The sequence below is a fragment of the Aythya marila genome, assembly GCF_965140915.1.
Source record: "Aythya marila genome assembly, chromosome: 20".
Classification (NCBI taxonomy): Eukaryota; Metazoa; Chordata; class Aves; order Anseriformes; family Anatidae; genus Aythya; species Aythya marila.
The window spans coordinates 351228-357323 of record NC_139061.1 but is presented as its reverse complement, the minus strand read 5'-3'; positions in this window follow the sequence as shown (position 1 = coordinate 357323).

Genomic DNA, 6096 nt, shown 5'->3' with positions numbered 1-6096 from the left:
GATTGTGAAAGACCCAGAGAGCACGACGTAGGAGGAGAGTTTGATGTGGCTTGGTTTGTTAAAGAAGAGAAGGCACGGGGTGACCTCATGGTGGCCTACATCTTCCTCACTGGGGGAGCAGAGGGGCAGGCACTGATCTCAAGTACAGGAACAGCAGGAAGCTGCCTCAGAGCAGGTTCAGAAAGGAACTGTCAGGAAAAGGCTCTTCACCAGGAGGTTTGTCAGGCACTGGAACAGGCTCCCCAGGGAAGCGGTCACGGCACCAAAGCTGCCGGAGGTCCAGAGGCACTTGCACAAGGCTCTCAGACATATGGCTTAATTTTCAGGTAGTTCTATGTGGAACCAGGAGTTGGACTCAATGATCCTCATAGGTCCCTTCCAACTTGGGATAATTTATGATTCTGTGAAATCCTGCCCAGATGGATAAATCCATCTCCAAAAGCGTTCACGCTGTCAGGGCAACCAAGGGCTGGCCCCATCTACAAGTACAGCAAGCAGAAAAGTGAAGCCCTTTAAGCATGATACAGCAGCATCACCACAACTGGGACTGTCACAAGGTGTCAGCCCTCCCCAGATGGCTTCACTTGCAGAGGAGAGAGGACTTCCAGCAGCAGCTAGGGACAGAAACAGGGCCAGATCCCCACAGTGAGTTGCATATCTTCAGAATTAAGAGGAAAAGTCCCCAGTGATTCTGACAAAGCCATCGTCCTTTGCCTGCAATTTCTCATTAAGGTCATATTTGACTTCCACTACTCATAATTACAAGGTCTCTGTTTCTAGCTGGAATGCTGTACTTTATCTGGATGCTGTAGCTGTGCATTTCCCAAGCAGACCACAGAGACATTTTTGGTGATGTGCAAAGTTCATGCAAGGTGACCTTCTCACTTATGTGGTGGTACTTGGCCACACCACAGGTGAGCCTGCCTTGGTGTCTGGACTCTTCAGTGACTTTGGAGTTTGTCATAAGATCATAAGATTAAGGGCTGATATCCAATCCATATAACAGCACTAAGCCAACTGGCTGTACTCTGGGTGGGAAAACTGCAGCAGTACCTCCTGCTTCCACCTCCTCCAACCTCTGCTAATTGAGCTCTGGGACAATAATGGCTTCCGGGGTACTTGTTGACATTTTCTTGATTACAGAAAATCCTAGGAAACAGATAGCAACAGGCACAGTGTATCCGGTTCCAGGCCATTTGGGATGTACGTGATTACTGCTACATCAATTTGGAGATCCAGCCTTCCCAAATTAATGTTTTTCACAGCAGTATTGCAGATGACAATAAACTGGAACACGTCACCATGGGTCCTCAGCCTTACATGTGACAGTATCTCAGCAACACCTTTGTCAGGATTTCCCTCCTATGGCCATCTGTGGCCTCACACACTAGGGCCATGTCATGGTTTCAGCTAAGATAGAGTTAATTTTCTTCTTAGTAGCTGGTGTGGTGTTGTGTTCTGGGTTTAGGATGAAAATATTGATTGATCTTCTTCTTCTTCTTCTTCCTCCTTCTTCCTTCCTTTTCTGTCCTATTAAACTGTCTTTATCTCCACCCACAAGTTTTACTTTATTCTGATTCTCCCTTCTCACTGGGGGCTGGTGAGCAAACAGCTTGTATGGTGCTGAGCTGCCTGCCAGGTTAAACTACTACAGGCTGTGGAAGGTCAAGGTATTCCCAGCAATTCGGGGACAGACACGCTAACTCCTGTTGAAGAGCCTCAGCTCCATAGGCAAGTGGGCACCGTGAGTCCATGACAAGAGATTTCAGTCTCTTTCTCCATTCTTCAACTGTCCAACATTCTCCAACAATGAGGAGACAGCGACCCAATGTGCCAAACATGCCATCACCCCCAGCCCTCCTTCCACAGCTCCCTCATCACTGCTGGGAGGAATACAAACTGTTGGCTGCTATAGTGTGAGTAGCACCACCATTTCCAAGGAAAGGCTAATGCCACACCAACTCCAGGCCAAAGTCCATGCACTGTCTTAGAGAGCAGTCTGCTTTGTTGGCACTTGGCTCCTTATAGATGCTGGTGGCAAGGTAGATATTTGAGTTCTAGTCTGAATTAATGCTGCAAGAGAAAGAAGTGCCAAACAGCACTTCTGGGACATGTGGCTAAATGGCATGGCACCATCTCCTTTCATCCACACCTACAAGGAGAACCTCTGGGTGGTGGACTGCATCCATTCTTCATTTGCCAGCATCCTGCATCCTTTAATATTAATCTCATCTCCTCTGTTGGCCACCATTTGGTGTCAGGGATGTAGCCCAACTACAGGAAGTTCATCCACATCCTGTTGGAAACATGGGTCTCAGAATCATGTTCTAGGACATGTGTCAAGCTTTCATGAGCAGGTGTGATGGATTCAGGAGTTCAGATCCCAGGCTATCTTCTGTTACACTGTATTGGGTTGTAGAGGCAGAGGCACCAGTATGGCAGTCAAAAAAGAAGATTGGAAAAATTTCTTACTGCTTGTCCCAAACATCCTTCTCACTTCAGTGAAGTAGTGAAGGCTGAGAGAAGTTCTGAAGGTCAACAGCATCCATAGCACCATTACTTGTTCATGTTCTGGGTGAGATAGAGCAGTTCATTTATATTTTACAGCAAAAAATACAGGGAAAAAGAGAATGATAGAAAGATATATATATATATATATATATGTATATTTCCAGATCATTTATGCATCTGCAGCCAAAGGAGAAAAGTACAAAAACTTTCTCTGCAGACTTTTGCATGGGCCTGTGGAGCAGATCTCCATGGTCAGTGCAGGCAGTTTTGACAAGATGGAGATGCCTTGCACTCTTAAGTGTTTGGAAGGTCTCATCCTGCACTCACCAACTTCTGTCCATGCAACAGGAAACTGAGTGCGAGCTTGTACCCATGCCCAGAGTTCCCAGGAGGAAGCTTTTATTTGTACATGCAGCATACAGAGACTGTCTAGTTTAATAGTTCCAGTGCTACACCAATTTATCTAATTTCTGTTTGACTTTTAGATTCACAATGCCATGAGATAAACTCACTCGCCATTCCTTTGCCTCGTGCCTGTGGCTCTTGGGTTGCTAAAACTGCCAGATAACCATTCTCCAATCACTCTTTATTCCTACTGCATCAGGTTTATACATCTATAGCACTTACCACCTCATTTGTTTCTTCATGGATAGTCCTAATATATTCTTCATGGATATATTCAGTTTTTTATTGCATGGATTTCATTCTCACCTCTGATTGCCCAGTTTTCTCATCTCTGGTGACTTTTTCCATCTCTTCTAGATCTTTTCTTTGGAGGCAGGCACCAAAACAGTCAGTATACATCTATGATTACCTTCTAGTTTATACAGTCACAAGTGATGTCTTCTGCTGCCTATTCCTTTCCTTGCAGTTTTTAAAGCCTGTATACTCTATAATTGATTGATGTTTTCAGAAAATTGCCCATGATTACCCTCAAAACTGACTCTCCAATTGTAACAGCTAATTTAGAGTCCCTCGTGGAGCACAGTTAGGGATGTACTATCAACATAGAATTTAATTTGCCATTTTATCATCCACTCACTCAGCAGCCTGAAATCCTTCTGCAGCTTTCTCCAGTCACCTCTAGATTTGACTGTTCCAAACTATTTTATCCACCAGAAAATGTTGGCATCATGCTGTTTACTCACTTTTCTCCCTCATTTATTAATGTGCTGAAAAATTCAGCTCCAGTACAGGTACATGTAGCATTCAATAAGTTATCTCTACACTGTGAAAACTTTCCAATTAGTCTTACTGTTGCTTCTGAGCTTTGTAAGACATCAATCTATTCCATCTCAGTGTCGTTGGAGATTCTATGACAGATATTTTTAAAAGCTTAAAAACTTTTTTTTGATTACATTATATTAATCAGATCACTGTTGTCCACATACACCTCCTTCCAAAAAAATTAAACTGATCTCCTTTATAAAATCCATATCAACTCTTCCTCAAGTTATTGGATTTATCCAAGAGTTTCCATTAATTCTATGTTTATTGAAATTTCCGCTGCTTTGGTAGATGTAGAAATGAGACCTCTGACTCTGGAGAGCTTTAGATTAATGACTGAGACTTTCAAGCACTGACAATCTCTGTGTCATCTCCATTCCCTTAGTAGCTAAGTAGCAGGTCACAGCCCACTATGAGCAGATCAGAAATGTCCTGATGGAGTTTGGTTAGAGCTCCTGGCAATGTTCATCTAATGAGTGAGGTTTGTGACTTCTTTGCACTGACTTTTCAATCTGAATTCTCACCACCACCTCTTACAAGGGCTCAGATGAGGGAAACCCTCTCCACTGCCACTTCTGCACTGTGAGTAGTGTCCCCATAGTGAGCACTGCAGCTGTTTTGCCCTGCCTCAGTGCTCAGTGTAGGGATCATTCTAGAGAATTGCTCCAGGGACTTGGAGCTTTAACCTCCCATGTGGCAGTGCCCCTTTGGAACATCCCTTTTGCATTGCACCAAGGACCACAGCTTCCTCACCATCTCTCTCAGAGACTGTGTTGCACCCATATAGCTGTAATTGGCATCACATAATGTGAGATCCAAAGGGCCAGTTACAAAATCCCTCAGCGATTCAGATGGCTCATTCCTGTGTAGGATCGTTGCTCCCACAGGGCATACATCTGGGCCATACCTGGGCCACTGTCTGCTGGGGAAGGTCCCTCTGTGCGGTCTGTCTCTCCTTTCCCCAGCCTGGACGTACTTCACTCATAAACTTTCCCTCCTCTGAAGTGCAAGTACTGTTGGACTGGGGATGAGCACATTATAATGTTCCTAAAAGCCTCACTGATGTACTTCTCTGCTTCTCTTAGACATCTGCTGTTCCAGAAAAACAAAGTCTGCCTGCAGCAGGTGAACAGATGGCAAATGATCCTGAGGAAAAACCTGGAAAGTCCCTTTAGCACAGTGTGGCCCTGGCACAGGAGAGCTCTCAAAAATCCTGAGTGTTTCCAATATTTTTGTTTCTTTTATTTCCTTGCCTAATTCTTAGTTTCCCAGGAAATCCACATGACATTATTGCTCTCAAATGACTGCACACAGTAATTTTTAAATTGCTGCTCTCTTCAGCATTGACAGGCAGCCTGGGAGAAGCTGACACATTTGTAATCAGTCACAAAGGGGAAAAAGAGAGCTACAGAGCAATGTAGACCTGCCTAGATAATGAAGAAATGTCTCCTGAATGAGGTTTGCATCAATCAGTGAGAAAAATATCCAAAGCAACTATTTGTGCATATTCTTCTTCCAGCTCTACAAAATATTCTGGATGGCTGCTCACTCATCTGCAGCACTGGCAGGACCCACCTTTGTGGTACAAAGGGTGTTCAGCTCCAGCTGAGAGCTGGATTAAAGTTCAGATGCCTGAGGCCACCTGATGTTAGCTTTATGCAACTGTTTATCCCAAGTTTTCATTAGGGGCATCCAAAAGCTATGTCTGGGTGCTTCCTATGCACCTATGCTTGTGTCGGATTATGGAACTGTGGGAAGAAGTTGCCAGATACTAGATATAAAACAGATTATTTAAATTTAAAATTATATCTACTTTATCCCCATGTGACTGACCAGTGAGGATGTGCTTGTGGCACAGGTCTAGATGGCTTGGGAAATGCTAAGCCCTGGCAAAAACTCCCAGCATTTATCAAAGATCAGCTACACCAGGTCAGCTCTGGGCCCAGAAGAGGCATGAGCAAGAGCCCTGCCTAGCTGCTTCCCTTGGGCCACCACAGCCACAGAGGGAATCAGTCGGCTTTAAGGACAGCATGCCTACAAGGTATATGAATCCTGAGCACCTGAGCTCATCATAGTCCTCTCCACGGGTCTCGCACACAGTGTTTGCATCCTCTCTCCTGCTGGGTCATGTCTTGGAGCCGGCTTTTGCCTCAGTTGTTCCATAGCTTCGTGGCACGGCTCAGTGACTTGGTGTGCATTGTGCTGAGCTGGATGCCCGTTGCTATAATTTTACTTGTTTGTGTCCCTTAATCTGTATTTGTTCCCTTGGAAGTGCAGGGAGACACGTTAGGGCAGAGGCACTAGGTAAATAACATGTGCTCCTCTCCCCACCGGTGCTCTGGGAGCAGCGATTAGCCC